Raw genomic sequence first — 22463 nt, 5'->3', positions numbered from 1 at the left:
CCGGGACAGACGGCAGGGGGCGCTGTATCAAGTAAGTATCAAATATCAACTATCTATAAGAAGGGATTAAAAGCTCTATGTCACGTGCAGCAGTAGAAAATTTCAGGCTCCCAGGGAATAAATAGTTTTCTTTAAATCATTTACGTTTTGGAGTTTTTTTTTTACTCCCAGGTATCCTGACAGTTTCTACTGCTGCTGTTTTATTCTAAAGCTAGAAAGATAAACCAAGATCAGAAATACAAGAAAGGGAAAGGGATAGGAAAGGAAAGGAAAGGAAGCAGGAGAGCAAGAGGGAAGGGAAGGGTTGAAAACCAGAGTGAAAAAAGAAAAAAGAGTTGGAGGGAAAAAGAGAGGGCATTCGGGAGGAGCGGTGCTGCCTCGGGTCCTTCCCCGCCCTGGGGCGAAGGAGCCGTTTAATGCCCGGGAGGGATTTTTGCAGCTCCCGGTGGCGCGGGAGGGCGCCGTGGCTGTCAGCCCGAGACTACAACTCCCGGCAGGCCGTGCTGCCGGCGCGGCGTGTGACGCAACGGCTGACGCGGCCCATGAGTGGCTGGCGTGCCAGGCGGCCGCGCGGGGCTGTGCGCGGGCAGCTGGCGGCGCCTCTCCCGCGCGGGACGGCGACGCTGGAGGGGCGAAGGCTCCGTGTGGGCGCCCGCGTGGAGCTGAGGAGCGCGGAAGGAGCGTCCGCCCGGTTCGTCGGCCTCACTCAGCGGTGCCGGGGGCGGGGGCGCTGCCGCCCGCCGATGGCGGAGGGCGAGGCGGTGCTTTGCTGCCGCGGGCCGGGAGCTGCAGGAGCCGCCGCGGGCGAGCGGCGCCGGGCGCTGCCGCGGTCCCGGTGGGGCGGCCGCCCTCGGGCTGGCGGAGGCGCCGGAGGAGCCCCCGAGCCGCAGCCGTCTCCCTCGGGCTGCTGCCGGTGCTGCGGGCGGAGGCGGCTCCGCCGCGTGTCGGGCGTTGCGAGCAGGGAGCGCTGCGACATCGGCGGCGTGACGGGGCTGCTGCCCGCGTTAGTGCTCGTGGCTCTTTCCGCCGTGGAAACGGACGGAGCGGCGCTGAGCGGTAAAGCCCGAGATGGCCGGGAGAATGCCCAGCGCGGGGAGCCGGCGGGCTGTACCCTTCGGATGGCCCAGGTGCGAGCTGCAAACTCACCCCCGCTTCCGCCCCTGCCCTCCCGAGCCCCAGGGAAAATGCTTTCCAGCATTGTCGAGCTTCTGAAAGACAAAACTTGTGATTTGACACTAGCATCCAGAAAAGGTTTCTGTCTAGATTAGCAAATGCCTGAATTGTTCTTGGTTACATCCCATGACCGGTTTTAGGCAGTGACTTTATACTGCTTTTAGGATGTTCTTGTACAATGGTGAGAAAAGTGGCAGGTCTGATAGTGGTTTCACTTTTTTCTACTTCACGTTCCATAAGATTCTTTTATCCAAGCACTTGTTTTAAAATTCTACTGTAGGCGTTTATGGTTCACTTTTTTTTTCTTTGCAGCACCCGTGACTTTTTTTTTGCTCTAAATCGGGAGTAAATATAGCTGAGTAAAATCACCTTGGTTTTCTTCCTTCTTTTTTTAACTGAATTGTTTTTATTAAAAATCCTATTTGAATATGTAGAAAAAGTGGGGATGTCCTGTAATATATTCTAGCTTTTCTTGTTTCCAGGGTACCCAGAAAATATGTCTCCCTTAGAGTCCCACAGAAACGTTCTCAGTGCGATCTCTGTCAAGGTATGTATTTCCAAGTAAGTGATCCCTTTAGATATTTGCCTGTGAATTACCTTTTCCTGTAATTGAGAGCTTGCGTTCTGTGGGTTTTATGATAAAGCTGTAAAACATGTAAGAATGGTTTTGCAAGTCTTAATCGTTGAAGGCAGCAAGAAGTGGATTTAGAGCCTGTTCTTGAGCAGACAAAGGGAAAAAGTGTGACTTTGATGCTGAACTTGTCATTTTTCATTGGACTTGTCTGGAATGATTTAAGAGTAGAGAGAGCTAGAAAAAGAGAGAAATAGAATTGGTTCTTGAGCCCTCCTCAAATGCTCACCATGATGCAGCGTAGAGCCGAAGGGAAGGGTGATGGAACAGAGCTCTGTGCTTTAGAAGGAAATAAATTTAAACCTGACCTCCACACAGAGTCTCACTAACTTCTGTTGTTTTAAAATACCAAATACGTTTAGGAAGTGTTGGAAGTTAGTATTTTGGGAAAGAAATGGCAGTTCCACAGAACATTCCATGGAACAGAGGCTCTGGGAACGATTCGTGTTGTAACTGCTGTCACTGCAATCAGTTGGTGGCTCAGCCTTGCAATGTGCACTTGGCCTTCTATAAAGCACTGTTTTGTTTGCCTTTCAGTGCTGTGAGTCTTGATAAATTGGAGAAGAGCCCAAGAGAAATTTTTCATCCCTTGATATAAAAGGTAGGAAGTGACTTGTTTTGGTTTGGTTCTTTTTCTTTATTATTTTCTGGAAATAAAAGTAATTAAGTGTAGGTACTACTGGTTTGTTTCTTCCAGTAGCAGGTGATAATAATAGTAGTAGTACTAGTAAAAATAATAATAGACATAATAATAATAGTAATGTAATACTACTTACACTGTCTTTATCCATTGGTCTGGCCATTTCAAATCAAAACTTCTAAACACAAATCAAGCCATCATCCTTGTAGAATCTTTCACAGCAGTGGGCTAAAGATCCTGGTTTTGTTGACAGGATTTATTGGTTGTGGAAGAACAAGAGGGAAGTAGAAGCCTAACTACTTCTAGCTCACAGAGCCGTCCAGTGAACAGAGCTTTGTGTTTTGATGGGCTTGTGATGACTTTGAAATCAATTGCTCCTTACAGTAAAAAAAAAATTCATGTTTTTTTGAACGTGACAGCAGAAATACTTTTAGGCACCAACTGAATAATAATAGATCACCAATTTAAGTAAAAAATTCATGCTATACTATCAAAATTTAAAGGTAAATTATTATGTATTAGGTGATGGTCTAAAGTGTATGTTCTCATGTGTAATGCAAAGATACATACGTACCTGAAAGTCCTTAGAGGAAACAAATTTTTATGTCTGCTGTTTGACTGTTTATCATACGATATTTGGTTTTCTTTCCCAGGGATGGGTGAATTTTAACTTTGGAGTCCTCTATGCTAAGGATGCTCAGCTTACAGGTGATGAAATGTTCAGTAATGGTGAGTTTTTCACCTTCTCTTTAATTGCTGTGCTGATCTGAATAAGAAAAAAACAAAAGCAAGAGAAAAAAGAAGGATGGTTTATTATTTTTGATGCTGTTTTGTTTGTTTCCTCGGTATTTGCTGCAGCTCTGCGAACCCAAGCTTTGGGTTCCTTCTGTCCCACTGGGAGTTGCCCAATTTGGTTGCATCTGGTGAAATTCCCCCTGAGACCTTACAGAACTAGCTCAAACTGCGTGAGAGCCATTTGCAGTTCTCTCCAGACGCCTGGAGAATGGGCGACGTTTCTGAGGATCCGGCGAGCGTGCTTCTGTCCAAACTCAGTCTGTGAAATTCCTGGGGAAAACCCTTCTGTGTCCTGAAGGGCTCAAACTCTGGTGAGGATCCAGTTATCAGGTGCTCACCTGGATGGTTCCAGCTCCCAAAGGTAACACTTGTACTCTTGCCCTGTAGTTTACATCTATTGTATTTTTGTTATTTTGCAAGATTTTTTGTCTTTGCAAAATATTGTGCATTTCACTCTTTGGAACCTCTCAGATGGTTCTTTGGTGCAGCACCACCCCATGGGACACTTGGCTGCTGTCCTGAAGGGGTTGGTCGCTGGAATTGTACATCCTGGAGAGTTTATATGTCTTCTGTCCCCAGGCAGGTATCATGGTTTGTTTCCTTTTGTTCTGTTGGTTAGGCGCTGCTTCTCGTTGCAAGTATGAATTTCAAACTGCCCTGTTCTTACTTTAACTGTTTTCCTGGTTCTCTCCGCACGGCAGGGAAAGACTCTCGTCTCCTTGCCGTCGGGCTCGGTGCTGTCCAAGAAGATGCAGAGACTAAAAAAATCCTAAGAAGCAAAATAGGACTGCAGGGAAAAGAAGCTGGAGAGAGCAGGAGGTGATATTGTTATCCTTACCCTGTATTAGAAACATCCGCTGTGCTTTGATGCTGGCAGCTGCCAGGGGCTTGTTAGCTCTTTGTAGGCAGGTGTAGGTGTTCACTTGTAGGTTTTTTCTCTGGACAAGTCAATTCAAACTTTGCTAAGCTTATATTTGCAGATTACTCTGTAGCACAGTCCAGCATGACATTTTTGAATGTTGTAAAAATACCATGTTACTTGGAAATTGCTAATGAAGAGAAGCTTTAGGGGAAAATAAGATTTCAGGGTTGGAAGATGTGAGAAGAATTTTGTGGGGATGTTAGACTGAAGTAAAGCACACTTGAAGCTGGACTGGCACGCTGGCAGGTCCCCTATTAAACAGTAGTGCTGAGGTTAGCCTGGGGGTTGCCCGTTGTTTCTGTAGAAATCAGTGTTTGCTGGTCTTCAGAGGTAAGCTGCTTTGAAAAGCTGGAAGGTGCAGCATGCTGACAAGCCCCGTGCTTTGGATTAAAAGTAGATTTCGGAAGGGTCCTAAGCTTTTGTCTTTTCCTAGAAGTCGATGTAATCCTATCGAGGGGTTTTTAATATAAATCTGTGTTGCCACGTCATCCATCAGAGCCCTGTTGTACTAATCATCATACAGATACAAAACAGAAAATCAGACCCTGTCCCAACCACTTAGAGCCCAGAAGACGATTTCCTCGGGCTGCCATTTGCGTGCCATCGGTACTCACCACGAATTGACCCCTGTGGCTGTGACACAGCACCTGGACGCTGACGGAAGGAGGCTGGTGGCAGAGCCTGGAGGTCCCTGTCCCACGGGGAGGGAGAGGACGAGGCAGCGTCGCCTGCAGGGAGGGTCTCGTCCCCAGAGAGCAGCCGGCGACTCCATCCCTGCCCGGGGCTCCGGGTGCACCCTCGGGGAGGACGCCTGCCCTCAGGTTTCCCCCTGGGCACCCGGGGAGGGAACCAGGTCCATCCGTGTGGCAGCTGCAGGGCCTGCAGGCTCTGGGGCTCTGCAGCCGTGTGCCTTGTCACAGGGTGGCAGGGATCCTTGCTGCTTTGCTCCTGATCCCACATGGATGTACCAGCAATCTTCTGTCTTTTCTTTAAAAGTGTCCTTGGGAGACTTCAAAGAGAGGGTAATCAGTGATGTCAAAGCCGACATATTTGACCCATTGGCACTCAAGAGAAAAGACAAAAAGCTGCTTTGCATCCTTGTGCCTGCAAGTCATGAAGGGGCTGGGCGGGGTCACTGAGGCTCTGAGATGGAGGTGAGTTTGCATTCCAGTTTATTGGAACGGAGGCTCATCAGAAGTTTCCTCGGCTATCCAAGGCACAGAGCCCCTGAGCCGAGCGAGCCTGAGCTGCTGCGTGCTTGCTGTGAGCTTTGGGGTGAGCGGGCATCGTTGCAGGCCTGGGATGGATTGAAATGCGCTGAGGAAAGCAGAGGCAGGGAGAGAGGGAAATGCTCTGTTAACTTGTGCCAATTCTTCTGTCAGACTCATCACGGCGGGACAGCGTGAGGACTGAAAGTGTAAGAAGATGTGGAGGGAAACAGAGAACCTGACAGGAGCAGCGAACGCACGAGTGCACGAATTTTGCTTTTTGCTTGGATGTAAACTCAGGAGTTGAAAGGAATTTGGGAGTGAGAAGGGACATTTTAGAAGGAGAAGAAGAAAAAGAAGTTGTTGTTGTTGTTGCAGTCCTGGCAAAATCTTTTCTTCTAGCTAATAAAAGAAGTTAGCTTAAAAAACAAAAAGAAAAAAATGTAGTGGTTTTTTTTTTTTTCCTTCACTATGATATTCATTGGTGGTATATGGTGTGTTGTTTTATTTCTTGGTATTATTAACTCTGTGTAAATTGTTTTTTGAGTGAAGCTGTCTTTCTGGATTGGTTGGTTTGTATTTGAGGCAGGATTAATTTCAATAGGATTCTTTCATAGATTTCTGATGGGTATTACTGGGATTTTGGTTTTGTCTGTTGTATGTATAAACATAGAGCTTTGGTAGGGCCAGCTGGGCTGCTGGAGTTTTGGGTGTGAATTTATTAGATGGCTTTTGTTAGATGCAGTTTTTAATTTTTGAAATGTTTTTCAATGTAGTGGTCTTAAGGTGGTTTTTAAGAATTCCTTGTATTGTTTTCTGTTGTTTGTAGTTGGTGTATGATAAGGGATGTGGTGTGACTTCTTGAACGCTCTGGTTTTGGTGTTCCTAAGTTGTGATTTCTTTCTGGTTCGACAGTTTTTTTTGTTTTTATTTTTTGGGACAGGGGCATTTATATGGTGGGTTTTTATAGGCAATACGTGTTTTTATTTAGGCAGTGATATTTTTTAGTATTTTAATAGTTTAGATTTTTTATTTTCATGGTTTTAATTATTTTTTTTTTAATTTTTTCAAATAGCTTGTATAGATGATAGGTTGTTATTTGTGCCTGAGCATAAAGGTAGAGCTTTGGGGACTTTTTTTAGTAATGTTCAGGGTCAGTTGTACAGTTTTGAGTCTCGTGAGTTGGTTTGATTTAATTTTTAGTGGGTGTTTGTTTTTATTAGCAGTTGTGTCATTTTCAAGGTGTGTTTGAGTTTTTTTGGGGTTTTTGAGATACTGGTTTAGGAGGAAGTTTATGATGAGCATGTGCAGAGGTTTTGGGCTACTTTATAGTGGGATTTAAAATTGATTTACAGTTAGGTTTATTTGAGTTTTTATTGGGGTTCAGTGACGTTGTGGGATGTTTGTTCCGTTAGTGATAGAGATAGGTTTTGTTCTGATGTGCTGCGACGGGACGGGCGTGTGCTGCGTGCCGGCGCTGACAAAGGTACGGTATCGTTGTGGCTCCGGTGTGTCGGGTTAGTGAACTTGTATGGTTTAATATAGAGATGAAAATAGCAATAAATATGAATTTAAAAATAAATCTAAAATTAGAGTGGTAAACATAAATATAGATAACAGATACATACATAACACTATAATACATGGTATATAATTGGAACATATTATCATATCGGTAAATGATAGTCTATTTTTTATATATATATATATATATATATATACAAAGATATATAAATATAGATTGTAAAAATAAAAATATTTAAATAGAGTAAAAGTAAATTGGGGGTTTTATTAGGTTATAGGCTGGGGTTTTTAAATAAATGATAGAAATAAAATATAAATTCAGATATACAAATATATATAGAAATACAAATATCTATACATATTTAATTTAAATAAATATAAGTAAAAAAATATATATAATACAGAAAATATATATCTATGATTCTATTAGAAGGTATTCTCTCTAATATATATAATATCTATGAATAAAATAAATAAAAATATCCATATAAATATCATTCTAATTTTGAAAAATAAATTTACTTCCTAAATTTTAAATCTGGTTCAAATAAAGGGGTGTCGTTGGTTTTTATTTGGTTAGAGGCAGGAGTTTTATTTTAAATAATATAAGTAATATAGAAATGTGGATCTTAAGATAGAAATATATAATAAATATATAAAGAGAAATTGCTAAAGCATGAATATAAATGTATATATAAATATATGTAAGTAATATGAAGAGTTGTAGTACAGAATATAAATAACATTATACGGGAATATAAATATAAAAATATGTAAATATAGTTTAAAAGAAAGGGAATGTTTTGGCTTTTATTGAAGTAGAGGCAGGGGTTTGATTTTGAATATTATAAGTGTTAGAGAAGTAAAAATCTTGACGCAGAAATATTTAATCAATGTATAAAAATATATAAATAACTACTCGCATCAGATGTAGTATAGAATGTAAATTTATTTATAACTTGACATTGGTAAAGATAAATGTATATGTAAGCAATAGACATTAATATACATTATTATAAATAGAAATACGAATATAAAAATCAGACATAAGGATAAAACCTATTTAAATATTTTTTAAAAGAAAGGGTTGGGGTCTTTTTTATTATTGGGTTAGAGGCAGGGTTTTCATTTTAAATAATATGAATGTAGATATTAATGTTACATATTTCTTAATATTGAGATATTAAATCGAGATATAAATATATATATATATATAAACACAAAATATAAGTAAATATAAATAATAGGAAGAGATGTAATGGAGAATACAAATAAGAGTATACATTAGTATACATTTTAAATGTAAAAGTGAATATCAACCTGGAAAATTGAATTTTAAAAAATATTTAAATGCAGTTGAGAAGACTGAGGTTCTTTTTGGCTTTAATGTGGGTAGAGGCAGGGTTTTTATTTTAAATAATGTGTTACAGATGTAAAAATCCTAACACAGAAAGATATAATAAATATATAAAGATATGAGTAAAAGTATATAAAAATATAAGTAATAGGAACACATGTAACATAGAATATAAATTTATAAATAAATCGCTAAATATGAATGCAAAATCGATCATACATCAGTAAACATTTTAAATATAAATTTGCAATTTTTTTTTTTTTAATTCAAATACAGTTGAAATGAAAGGGGTTTTTTTTTGCCATGTATGGGGTAGAGGCAGGGGTTTTATTTTGAGTACTGTGAGTGTTACAGAAGTAAAAATCCTAACAGAAATATATACTTACTATGTAAAAATATGTATAAAAATATAAAAATAAATTTAAGTTTTAGGGATATATGCAATATGGAATAGAAATGTATTCATAAAAACAAATGTATAAATGGACAGTGTACATCAATATACATTATTAAATAGAAATGTGAATATTAATATGAAAAAAAAAATTTTTTTAAAGATTTAATTTTTTTTTTTTGAAGAAATTGTTGGGGTTTTGTTTTGTATTATCCTATTAGATTAGAGGCAGAAGTTTTTTTTTCCTCTTCCCGGTTGTTTTGGGGCATTTATTTCAGAGCAGTTTTCGGCGGGGGTCGCCCCTGTTGTTTTTTGCCGCCTTCGCTGCCCGCAGCCCCGAGGCGCGCTGCGGCCCCGGCTGGGGCGGGCGGCAGTGCTGCCGCCTTGTGGGCAGAGCGCGGTACTGCAGCCCTGCGCCGAGAGGGCTGCCATCTTGGGAGCGGCGAGTCGCGGGTGTCGCGGACTTTCAATTGACCTTCTCAACAGGGCGGCGAAAAGGGCGGGGAAGTGGAGGACCGGGGTGGGTGTCAGTGGACTGCCTGCATGGAATACCGACCCCGGCGCGGCCCCGGTGGTATTTTCTGTGGCGTTTCAAGTGTACCCGACACATGCTGTGGTCTCAGCGGCGGCGCGGGCGGGCGTATTTCGGCGGGTTTGTGACAGGCATGTGGGTTAAACGCCTCGCTGTGCCGGGGTCCTGTCACGTCCGCCTTCCCGCCCTGAGGGAGCCGAGCCGGGGCGAATAGTTCCGAAGAGCCGAAGAGCCGAGTGTAGCCGAACACAGCCGACTTGAGACGAAGAGCCGATGATAGCCGAGTGTAGCCGACATTGGCCGCATTTAGACAAAGAGCCGAATATGACCGACTTTAGCCCAACCGGGCCGAGTTCAGCCGAAGAGCCGGAAAAGCCGAATTTAGACGAAAAGCCGAACCGAAACGATTTTAGACCTAAGCCGAACCAAGCCTAATTTAGCCGAGTTTATTTCAACAGAACCGAACGACGCCGCAGCGCTCTGCCCGCAGTGCGCCGGTGCAGACGGCAGGGGGCGCTGTATAAAGTGAGTATCAAATATCAACTATCTATAAGAAGGAATAAAAAGCTCTGTGTCACGTGCAGCAGTAGAAAATTTCAGGCTCCCAGGGAATAAATAGTTTTCTTTCAATCATTTTCGTTTTGGAGTTTTTTTACTCCCAGGTAGCCTGAAAGTTACTACTGCTGCTTTTTTATTCTAAAGCTAGAAAGGAAAACCAAGATTAGAAATACAGGGAAAGAAAGGAAGAAAAAGAAAAAAAGATAATAAGGAAAGGAACTGAAAGGAAGAAAGAAGGAAGGACAGGCAGGGAGGAAGGAAGGAAGACATAAAAAAAAAAAAAAAAAAAAAAAACAACAAAAAACAAACCCACAGAAAAAAACCTCGAGATGGGCGAGAAAACCGCCCCCCCCCCCCAAAAAAAAAAACCCCAAGATGGGCAAGAAAAATCCCAGAAATACCACAGGAAAAAAAAAAATAGGAAAAAAAACCCCAAAACCAAAAACAAACAAAAAACCCCAAACAACAACAACAACAAGATGGGCAAGAAAAAAACGCAGAAGAAAACCCCAAGATGGGCAAGAAAAAGCCCAGAATAGAACCCCAAGATGGGCGAGAAAAATCCCAGAAAAAAAAAACTGAAAAAAACCCTAAGAAAAACCCAGAAAAAAAACAACAGAAAAGAACCCAAAATGGGCAAGAAAAATCCCTGAAAACAGACCAGGGAAAAACCCCAAGATGGGCAAGAAATAAAATCAGAACAAAAAACCAAGATGGGGAAGAAAAAATCCAAGAAAAAAAAAAAAAAAAAAGAAACAAAAGAAAATGGCAAAGAAAAATCCAGAAAAACAGAAAAAAAACCCAAGGGGGCAAGATAAAACCAGAAAAAACACCAAGATGGGCAAGAAGAAACGAAGAAAAAGCCCCAACAAATGCCAGAAAAAAATCAAGGAAAAAGGGAGTAAAAGCCCCAAGAAACAAGGCAAGAAAGAGAGGCAATAAAGGCCACAAAAACTCAAGAAAAAAAAAACCAAAAACAAGAAATGCCAGAAAAAGGTACGAAAATGGTTCTGCCAGGTGCGATCAAGGTGAGCGGGTTCAGATTCAGGTCCAGGAGATGAACAAGTGTCAGATTAGCTTGGGGCACTGCTGTGCAATGCAGCTGTGACAGGATTTATGTTTAAATATACTTTAAATACATTGGGGATTGTTTGGCTTTTATTGGGGTATAGGCTGGAGATTTAATAAAAAATATAGAAATAGAAATCCAAATATATCGTATATATGTCGATATCAATAAATATTTAATATATATAAATATAAGTAAAAGAAATATATTGTGTCAAAAGAATATATCTATTATTCTATAAAAAGGTATTCTCTCCAATATATATAATATCTACAAATATAACAAATGAAAATTACAAATCTAGATGTGAATAGAATTATGACAAACAAAATTATTTTTAAAATTTTAAATGTGTTTTAAATAAAGGGGTGTCTTTGTTTTTATTTCGTTAGAGGCAGGGGTTTTATTTTAAATAATAGAAGTACTATAGAAATGTAAATCGACATACAGAAATATATAATAAATATATAGAGATAAAAAGATATAATGCCAAACTATGAATAGAAATAGAAATAGAAATCTATGTAAGTAACATGAAGAGATGCAATATATAATATAATGCTTATTATACAGTAATATAAATTCTAAATATAAATGCGAATATAAATATGAAAAATATATGATGGGGGCTCGGAGCAGCCCAGGTGTGAGTGCGAGGATGAGGAGGGGCCGGCTCCTGCCGGGGCCAGGCTGCTTTAGGGGGAGGCTTTGCCTCGGCTCCCTTTTGCACGGAGCTGCTGAGTGGAGGGGTTTATGGGGCGCTGCCGGCGCTGTCTCGTGGAAGGGCTGCGGGAGCTTCTCACAGGGTCGGGGGGACACCTGGATCCGCGCCTGGATCCGCGGAGCATCGCTTAAAGGAGGCGCCGAGGGACGAATCTTTGTGCCGGGGAGCAGCAGCCGAACAGGTGAGCCCGTGTGGGTTTGGAGCGGGGAATTTTCTCCTTCCCCTTTGCAATTTCATCTTGCCGGTCCCTCCCCGGATCCCCAGGAACAAAAATGGAGCTTATGAAGACAAAAGGGATTAAGGAGAAGGAAGCAGCTCCTCTTCTCTTTTTGTCTGCGTTTGAACTGAGGGGATCCCTCTTGACTTGTGGTTTTAAGGGTGTTGATTGCGGGAAAAGCTGCCTTTTCCAGGCTGTTAGGGGTATCCCTGGGGTGACAGGGAATCCCTGCGTTCTATTCTAAGGGGAATGGGAAAAGTATTCTTGTGGTATTCTGGGTTTGATTTGAAGGCAGCCACCACATTTTCATCACCCTCGGGTTTAAATGGAGGGGGCAGCCCTTGTGTCCCTCCTTTTGAAGGGTTTGAATGGAGGTCGAAATCGCCCTTTGCCATCAGTCGAAGGCTTTCATTTGAGGAGCGCCCCTTCTTTTCTGCTCTCCTAGGGGGTGAAATTGGAGGGGAGAACACATTTCTTTGCCCTTGTTGGAGTGAGGTGCGCCCCGCCTGCGGCGTCGGTTTCGGGGTTGGCTTGCGGGGAGCCGCAGCTCCGGCAGCGTTTCCAGGGCTGCAATGGGGCTGTGCCGCTGCATCGGAGGGCGCTCGTCGTGCCCGCGGCCCGGCCCGGAACGTTCCCGCTCGGGAGCGCTGCCGGCACGGCCCGGGCGGCTGCCGGGGCGCACGGGGGATTCGGCGCGGCCGGGCCGGCCGAGGGCGGCGGTGGCGGAGCCGCGCCGGTGCGAGCCGAGGGGAGCCGGGCCGGGCCGGCCGAGGGCGGCGGAGGCGGCGCGGGCGCTGCTGCGCCGGCCCGGGCGGTGCCGGCCGCTCCGTCCGCTCCGGGCGCGGGGCCGGGGCGCCGCCGGGAGCCCCGGGCCCGGTGCCGGCCCCGCCGGGCAGGGGCAGCGGGCGGGGCTCCCCGGGACGGCGCCGGCCCCGCGTGCCGGAGCAGCCGCCGCAGGAGCCGCTTCCCTGCCGGGAGCCGCGCTCCGTCCGGGGCCGGCAGCGAGCGCGGGGTTCGGCCGCTCAAAGCTCGGCGGTGCCGCGGCTCGGAGGCGCTTTGGAGGCGTTGATTGCGTGGCTGTGTTCGGTTTGCAGCGGGCGTACGCTAAGGGATGCGGTGTTCTTCCCGAGCGGCACGGTTCTCGGTGCCGGTAGGGCTGGTAAAGGTTTGTTTTGGATTGGGTTTTGTAGTCGGATTTTTTTTTTTTTTCCTGGGTATTATGTTTAGAAGGGCGCGCAATGGTTTTTACGGGTCGTAGCGCGAAGCAGCGGTTCGCATTTTAATTCTGTTGCGGCGGCTTTTATTAGCGTGAGTGTGTAGTGTTTGTTTTGGGGGGCTTGGGGTAGCGTCGTGTCGTTCGTAGCCGCGGGTTTTTAATCTCGGTAATTGCATGTGTGTTTATCGTCTTCCAGGGCTTTTGTGTGTTTGGTTTGTTCGATTGTAGTGTATGTTTTATGGTTACGGGTAATTTGGGGGACATGGTTTATGGTTACGTTTGTCTTTAGTCTTTGTGTTTGTCTCTAGGTGGTATTTTTATTTTGATCGCTTGAGGCACTATGGGTTTATTCAGTTGGGAATAATTTTTTTGTTGCAGATTTAAGTTTATCTGTTTTTTGGTATTATTCTTGTTGTTGGTTTCTTTATTTTCTTTTGTTGTTGTTGTTGTCTTTTAATGTATTTGAGTATTGTTTATCAGGGGTTTTTTTGGGAACATGGGTATTTATATGGTGGGTTTTTAAAGTATTTCTTTATTTGGGTAGTTAATTTCTTAGTTTTTAGTGGTTGAGATGTTTTTCCGTTTTTTTAATTAGTTCAGGTTTTAACGTTATTTTTACAGAGGATTTATTCTTTGAGTTAGTGTAGAGGTAGAATTTTGTAGAATTTTGTTTTGTTTTTTTTTTTTTTTTTTTTTTTTTAGTAACGTTGAGGATGAGTGGCACTGTCTTGAGTTTAGTAGATTGGTTTGACTTTTTTTAAGTACTTTTTGTAATTTGCTGTGTGTGTTTCTATAGGATTTTCTTTTATTTTGGTTCCATTTTTCTGTCGTGATGAGAATTGTTATTGTAAAGAGCGTTCTTTGTTTTTTCGCTGACACTTGTTTGGCTGTTGGAGATTCCTTGATGTTTTTGGAAGATATTGGTGGGAATTTGGTGCTGTTTGTTCTGTCATTTCATTTAGGAATTGGATTTTAAATATACAATTATGACTCTAACACTATTGAAACAAAAGAAATAGATGTGTAGCAATAGGAATGAGCCAATTTTATTTTTATATATTCGGTCAATTTTTAAAATTTAACATGTAACTTAAGTCATTATATGTTTCAATAAGTCATTCTAATTATAGTAGAGTATTGTGTATGTGTATAGATATATGAATTGAGAACATAAATGTAAATACGACCCAAACAAAAATACAAATATATAAATGTATTGCAACTATATGCAGATATATAAAAAAAATTAATAATAAATTGTAAATGTAAAATAACATAAATTGATACAATATATAATACAAGTAATACTGTATATATCTTATTAAAAATATTATAGGACATGGATATAAAATAGATATAAATATGGGTGTGATCTATCTATCTATCTATATCTATCATTTGTTGTATATTATGATAAATATAAATATTTTAAAAAATTTAGGTAGTTTAAAATAATGAATGTTTTTGCTTTTTCTTTGCCAAAGCAGGAGTTTTAGTATAAAAATTAAAAATACAAATAATATAAAGGTAGAAATATAAGTATAGAAATATATAGTAAACACAGTAAAGATTTATATAAAAATTAGAAATATAAGGAAAAAGAAGTTGTAGCAGTAGATATGGTAAATAATTTAAAAAATAATTCCCGTATAGTTTTGAATAAGGTGCATATTATATATAGTTATTAATGTAATGCATCAATATAAACTATAAATATAAATTTGAATATAGTCATGCAAGCTATAACTATAAAAATATTTCAATATAGTGTAAAAGAAAGGTTTTTTGTATGTATTGAGTTAGAAAGGGATTTTAATTTTAAATAATTAAAAGTGTTATAGAAATAGAATTTAAAAAATATAAATATAGAATCAATACATAAAGATATTTATAAAACCACAAAAGATAAATAAATATTATTAGTAGGAATAGACATAATATAGTATAAGGAATAGACATAATATAGTGTATAAATGACATACTGCATCCATGTCCACTATAAATATGCATGTGAATATAAATACGAAAAATAGAAATATCAAATGTATTTAAATCTAATTTAAAACAACGGGGCTTGTTTGGGTCATGTCGGGTAAGCGGCGGGTTTTTGGCATTTATTTCCGAGCAGTTTTTGTCGGGGGTCGCCCCTGTTGTTTTTTGCCGCCTTCGCTGCCCGCAGCCCCGAGGCGCGCTGCGCCCCCGGCTGGGGCGGGCGGCAGTGCTGCCGCCTTGTGGGCAGAGCGCGGTACTGCAGCCCTGCGCCGAGAGGCCGCCACGTTGGGAGTGGCGCGTCGCGGGTGTCGCGGACTTTTGGTTGACCTTCTCGAGATGGGGGCAGAAATGGCGCGTAAATTGAAGGCCTTAGTCCGTCTTCAGGGCTGCCTGCGTGTAAGACCGAAGCCGGCGCGGCCCCAGTGGGATTTTTTTGTGGCGTTTTAGATGTAGCCGAAAGGCGCTGTGGTCTCAGCGGCGCCGCGGGCGAGCGTATTTTGGCGGGTTTGTGACAGGCATGTGGGTAAACGGGTCTCTGTGCCGGGGTCCTGTCACGGCCGCTTTCCCGCCCTGAGGGAGCCGAGCCGGGGCGAATAGTTGCGAAGAGCCGAAGAGCCGAGTGTGGCCGGAAACAGCCGAGTTTCACCGAAGAGCCGAGTGTGGCCAAAACAGCCGAGTTTACACCAAGAGCCGATGATAGCCGAGTGTAGCCGACACTGGCCGCTTTTAGACAATGTGCCGAATATGACCGAGTTTAGCCCAATCGTGCCGAGTTCGGCCGAAGAGCCGAACTGAAACGAGTTTAGACCAAGAGCCGAACGGAGCCGAATTCAGCCGAGTTTCATTCAACAGAACCGAACGCCGCCGCAGCGCTCTGCCTGCAGTGCGCCTGTGCAGACGGCAGGAGGCGCTGTGCCTGCAGTGCGCCGGGACAGACGACAGGGAGCGCTGGGGCTGCAGTGCGCCGGGACAGACGGCAGGGGGCGCTGTATCAAGTAAGTATCAAATATCAACTATCTATAAGAAGGGATTAAAAGCTCTATGTCACGTGCAGCAGTAGAAAATTTCAGGCTCCCAGGGAATAAATAGTTTTCTTTAAATCATTTACGTTTTGGAGTTTTTTTTTTACTCCCAGGTATCCTGACAGTTTCTACTGCTGCTGTTTTATTCTAAAGCTAGAAAGATAAACCAAGATCAGAAATACAAGAAAGGGAAAGGGATAGGAAAGGAAAGGAAAGGAAGCAGGAGAGCAAGAGGGAAGGGAAGGGTTGAAAACCAGAGTGAAAAAAGAAAAAAGAGTTGGAGGGAAAAAGAGAGGGCATTCGGGAGGAGCGGTGCTGCCTCGGGTCCTTCCCCGCCCTGGGGCGAAGGAGCCGTTTAATGCCCGGGAGGGATTTTTGCAGCTCCCGGTGGCGCGGGAGGGCGCCGTGGCTGTCAGCCCGAGACTACAACTCCCGGCAGGCCGTGCTGCCGGCGCGGCGTGTGACGCAACGGCTGACGCGGCCCATGAGTGGCTGGCGTGCCAGGCGGCCGCGCGGGGCTGTGCGCGGGCAGCTGGCGGCGCCTCTCCCGCGCGGGACGGCGACGCTGGAGGGGCGAAGGCTCCGTGTGGGCGCCCGCGTGGAGCTGAGGAGCGCGGAAGGAGCGTCCGCCCGGTTCGTCGGCCTCACTCAGCGGTGCCGGGGGCGGGGGCGCTGCCGCCCGCCGATGGCGGAGGGCGAGGCGGTGCTTTGCTGCCGCGGGCCGGGAGCTGCAGGAGCCGCCGCGGGCGAGCGGCGCCGGGCGCTGCCGCGGTCCCGGTGGGGCGGCCGCCCTCGGGCTGGCGGAGGCGCCGGAGGAGCCCCCGAGCCGCAGCCGTCTCCCTCGGGCTGCTGCCGGTGCTGCGGGCGGAGGCGGCTCCGCCGCGTGTCGGGCGTTGCGAGCAGGGAGCGCTGCGACATCGGCGGCGTGACGGGGCTGCTGCCCGCGTTAGTGCTCGTGGCTCTTTCCGCCGTGGAAACGGACGGAGCGGCGCTGAGCGGTAAAGCCCGAGATGGCCGGGAGAATGCCCAGCGCGGGGAGCCGGCGGGCTGTACCCTTCGGATGGCCCAGGTGCGAGCTGCAAACTCACCCCCGCTTCCGCCCCTGCCCTCCCGAGCCCCAGGGAAAATGCTTTCCAGCATTGTCGAGCTTCTGAAAGACAAAACTTGTGATTTGACACTAGCATCCAGAAAAGGTTTCTGTCTAGATTAGCAAATGCCTGAATTGTTCTTGGTTACATCCCATGACCGGTTTTAGGCAGTGACTTTATACTGCTTTTAGGATGTTCTTGTACAATGGTGAGAAAAGTGGCAGGTCTGATAGTGGTTTCACTTTTTTCTACTTCACGTTCCATAAGATTCTTTTATCCAAGCACTTGTTTTAAAATTCTACTGTAGGCGTTTATGGTTCACTTTTTTTTTCTTTGCAGCACCCGTGACTTTTTTTTTGCTCTAAATCGGGAGTAAATATAGCTGAGTAAAATCACCTTGGTTTTCTTCCTTCTTTTTTTAACTGAATTGTTTTTATTAAAAATCCTATTTGAATATGTAGAAAAAGTGGGGATGTCCTGTAATATATTCTAGCTTTTCTTGTTTCCAGGGTACCCAGAAAATATGTCTCCCTTAGAGTCCCACAGAAACGTTCTCAGTGCGATCTCTGTCAAGGTATGTATTTCCAAGTAAGTGATCCCTTTAGATATTTGCCTGTGAATTACCTTTTCCTGTAATTGAGAGCTTGCGTTCTGTGGGTTTTATGATAAAGCTGTAAAACATGTAAGAATGGTTTTGCAAGTCTTAATCGTTGAAGGCAGCAAGAAGTGGATTTAGAGCCTGTTCTTGAGCAGACAAAGGGAAAAAGTGTGACTTTGATGCTGAACTTGTCATTTTTCATTGGACTTGTCTGGAATGATTTAAGAGTAGAGAGAGCTAGAAAAAGAGAGAAATAGAATTGGTTCTTGAGCCCTCCTCAAATGCTCACCATGATGCAGCGTAGAGCCGAAGGGAAGGGTGATGGAACAGAGCTCTGTGCTTTAGAAGGAAATAAATTTAAACCTGACCTCCACACAGAGTCTCACTAACTTCTGTTGTTTTAAAATACCAAATACGTTTAGGAAGTGTTGGAAGTTAGTATTTTGGGAAAGAAATGGCAGTTCCACAGAACATTCCATGGAACAGAGGCTCTGGGAACGATTCGTGTTGTAACTGCTGTCACTGCAATCAGTTGGTGGCTCAGCCTTGCAATGTGCACTTGGCCTTCTATAAAGCACTGTTTTGTTTGCCTTTCAGTGCTGTGAGTCTTGATAAATTGGAGAAGAGCCCAAGAGAAATTTTTCATCCCTTGATATAAAAGGTAGGAAGTGACTTGTTTTGGTTTGGTTCTTTTTCTTTATTATTTTCTGGAAATAAAAGTAATTAAGTGTAGGTACTACTGGTTTGTTTCTTCCAGTAGCAGGTGATAATAATAGTAGTAGTACTAGTAAAAATAATAATAGACATAATAATAATAGTAATGTAATACTACTTACACTGTCTTTATCCATTGGTCTGGCCATTTCAAATCAAAACTTCTAAACACAAATCAAGCCATCATCCTTGTAGAATCTTTCACAGCAGTGGGCTAAAGATCCTGGTTTTGTTGACAGGATTTATTGGTTGTGGAAGAACAAGAGGGAAGTAGAAGCCTAACTACTTCTAGCTCACAGAGCCGTCCAGTGAACAGAGCTTTGTGTTTTGATGGGCTTGTGATGACTTTGAAATCAATTGCTCCTTACAGTAAAAAAAAAATTCATGTTTTTTTGAACGTGACAGCAGAAATACTTTTAGGCACCAACTGAATAATAATAGATCACCAATTTAAGTAAAAAATTCATGCTATACTATCAAAATTTAAAGGTAAATTATTATGTATTAGGTGATGGTCTAAAGTGTATGTTCTCATGTGTAATGCAAAGATACATACGTACCTGAAAGTCCTTAGAGGAAACAAATTTTTATGTCTGCTGTTTGACTGTTTATCATACGATATTTGGTTTTCTTTCCCAGGGATGGGTGAATTTTAACTTTGGAGTCCTCTATGCTAAGGATGCTCAGCTTACAGGTGATGAAATGTTCAGTAATGGTGAGTTTTTCACCTTCTCTTTAATTGCTGTGCTGATCTGAATAAGAAAAAAACAAAAGCAAGAGAAAAAAGAAGGATGGTTTATTATTTTTGATGCTGTTTTGTTTGTTTCCTCGGTATTTGCTGCAGCTCTGCGAACCCAAGCTTTGGGTTCCTTCTGTCCCACTGGGAGTTGCCCAATTTGGTTGCATCTGGTGAAATTCCCCCTGAGACCTTACAGAACTAGCTCAAACTGCGTGAGAGCCATTTGCAGTTCTCTCCAGACGCCTGGAGAATGGGCGACGTTTCTGAGGATCCGGCGAGCGTGCTTCTGTCCAAACTCAGTCTGTGAAATTCCTGGGGAAAACCCTTCTGTGTCCTGAAGGGCTCAAACTCTGGTGAGGATCCAGTTATCAGGTGCTCACCTGGATGGTTCCAGCTCCCAAAGGTAACACTTGTACTCTTGCCCTGTAGTTTACATCTATTGTATTTTTGTTATTTTGCAAGATTTTTTGTCTTTGCAAAATATTGTGCATTTCACTCTTTGGAACCTCTCAGATGGTTCTTTGGTGCAGCACCACCCCATGGGACACTTGGCTGCTGTCCTGAAGGGGTTGGTCGCTGGAATTGTACATCCTGGAGAGTTTATATGTCTTCTGTCCCCAGGCAGGTATCATGGTTTGTTTCCTTTTGTTCTGTTGGTTAGGCGCTGCTTCTCGTTGCAAGTATGAATTTCAAACTGCCCTGTTCTTACTTTAACTGTTTTCCTGGTTCTCTCCGCACGGCAGGGAAAGACTCTCGTCTCCTTGCCGTCGGGCTCGGTGCTGTCCAAGAAGATGCAGAGACTAAAAAAATCCTAAGAAGCAAAATAGGACTGCAGGGAAAAGAAGCTGGAGAGAGCAGGAGGTGATATTGTTATCCTTACCCTGTATTAGAAACATCCGCTGTGCTTTGATGCTGGCAGCTGCCAGGGGCTTGTTAGCTCTTTGTAGGCAGGTGTAGGTGTTCACTTGTAGGTTTTTTCTCTGGACAAGTCAATTCAAACTTTGCTAAGCTTATATTTGCAGATTACTCTGTAGCACAGTCCAGCATGACATTTTTGAATGTTGTAAAAATACCATGTTACTTGGAAATTGCTAATGAAGAGAAGCTTTAGGGGAAAATAAGATTTCAGGGTTGGAAGATGTGAGAAGAATTTTGTGGGGATGTTAGACTGAAGTAAAGCACACTTGAAGCTGGACTGGCACGCTGGCAGGTCCCCTATTAAACAGTAGTGCTGAGGTTAGCCTGGGGGTTGCCCGTTGTTTCTGTAGAAATCAGTGTTTGCTGGTCTTCAGAGGTAAGCTGCTTTGAAAAGCTGGAAGGTGCAGCATGCTGACAAGCCCCGTGCTTTGGATTAAAAGTAGATTTCGGAAGGGTCCTAAGCTTTTGTCTTTTCCTAGAAGTCGATGTAATCCTATCGAGGGGTTTTTAATATAAATCTGTGTTGCCACGTCATCCATCAGAGCCCTGTTGTACTAATCATCATACAGATACAAAACAGAAAATCAGACCCTGTCCCAACCACTTAGAGCCCAGAAGACGATTTCCTCGGGCTGCCATTTGCGTGCCATCGGTACTCACCACGAATTGACCCCTGTGGCTGTGACACAGCACCTGGACGCTGACGGAAGGAGGCTGGTGGCAGAGCCTGGAGGTCCCTGTCCCACGGGGAGGGAGAGGACGAGGCAGCGTCGCCTGCAGGGAGGGTCTCGTCCCCAGAGAGCAGCCGGCGACTCCATCCCTGCCCGGGGCTCCGGGTGCACCCTCGGGGAGGACGCCTGCCCTCAGGTTTCCCCCTGGGCACCCGGGGAGGGAACCAGGTCCATCCGTGTGGCAGCTGCAGGGCCTGCAGGCTCTGGGGCTCTGCAGCCGTGTGCCTTGTCACAGGGTGGCAGGGATCCTTGCTGCTTTGCTCCTGATCCCACATGGATGTACCAGCAATCTTCTGTCTTTTCTTTAAAAGTGTCCTTGGGAGACTTCAAAGAGAGGGTAATCAGTGATGTCAAAGCCGACATATTTGACCCATTGGCACTCAAGAGAAAAGACAAAAAGCTGCTTTGCATCCTTGTGCCTGCAAGTCATGAAGGGGCTGGGCGGGGTCACTGAGGCTCTGAGATGGAGGTGAGTTTGCATTCCAGTTTATTGGAACGGAGGCTCATCAGAAGTTTCCTCGGCTATCCAAGGCACAGAGCCCCTGAGCCGAGCGAGCCTGAGCTGCTGCGTGCTTGCTGTGAGCTTTGGGGTGAGCGGGCATCGTTGCAGGCCTGGGATGGATTGAAATGCGCTGAGGAAAGCAGAGGCAGGGAGAGAGGGAAATGCTCTGTTAACTTGTGCCAATTCTTCTGTCAGACTCATCACGGCGGGACAGCGTGAGGACTGAAAGTGTAAGAAGATGTGGAGGGAAACAGAGAACCTGACAGGAGCAGCGAACGCACGAGTGCACGAATTTTGCTTTTTGCTTGGATGTAAACTCAGGAGTTGAAAGGAATTTGGGAGTGAGAAGGGACATTTTAGAAGGAGAAGAAGAAAAAGAAGTTGTTGTTGTTGTTGCAGTCCTGGCAAAATCTTTTCTTCTAGCTAATAAAAGAAGTTAGCTTAAAAAACAAAAAGAAAAAAATGTAGTGGTTTTTTTTTTTTTCCTTCACTATGATATTCATTGGTGGTATATGGTGTGTTGTTTTATTTCTTGGTATTATTAACTCTGTGTAAATTGTTTTTTGAGTGAAGCTGTCTTTCTGGATTGGTTGGTTTGTATTTGAGGCAGGATTAATTTCAATAGGATTCTTTCATAGATTTCTGATGGGTATTACTGGGATTTTGGTTTTGTCTGTTGTATGTATAAACATAGAGCTTTGGTAGGGCCAGCTGGGCTGCTGGAGTTTTGGGTGTGAATTTATTAGATGGCTTTTGTTAGATGCAGTTTTTAATTTTTGAAATGTTTTTCAATGTAGTGGTCTTAAGGTGGTTTTTAAGAATTCCTTGTATTGTTTTCTGTTGTTTGTAGTTGGTGTATGATAAGGGATGTGGTGTGACTTCTTGAACGCTCTGGTTTTGGTGTTCCTAAGTTGTGATTTCTTTCTGGTTCGACAGTTTTTTTTGTTTTTATTTTTTGGGACAGGGGCATTTATATGGTGGGTTTTTATAGGCAATACGTGTTTTTATTTAGGCAGTGATATTTTTTAGTATTTTAATAGTTTAGATTTTTTATTTTCATGGTTTTAATTATTTTTTTTTTAATTTTTTCAAATAGCTTGTATAGATGATAGGTTGTTATTTGTGCCTGAGCATAAAGGTAGAGCTTTGGGGACTTTTTTTAGTAATGTTCAGGGTCAGTTGTACAGTTTTGAGTCTCG

Source organism: Ammospiza caudacuta, chromosome 5, assembly GCF_027887145.1.
Source record: "Ammospiza caudacuta isolate bAmmCau1 chromosome 5, bAmmCau1.pri, whole genome shotgun sequence".
NCBI classification, from domain to species: Eukaryota; Metazoa; Chordata; class Aves; order Passeriformes; family Passerellidae; genus Ammospiza; species Ammospiza caudacuta.
This window is presented reverse-complemented; position numbering follows the sequence as displayed.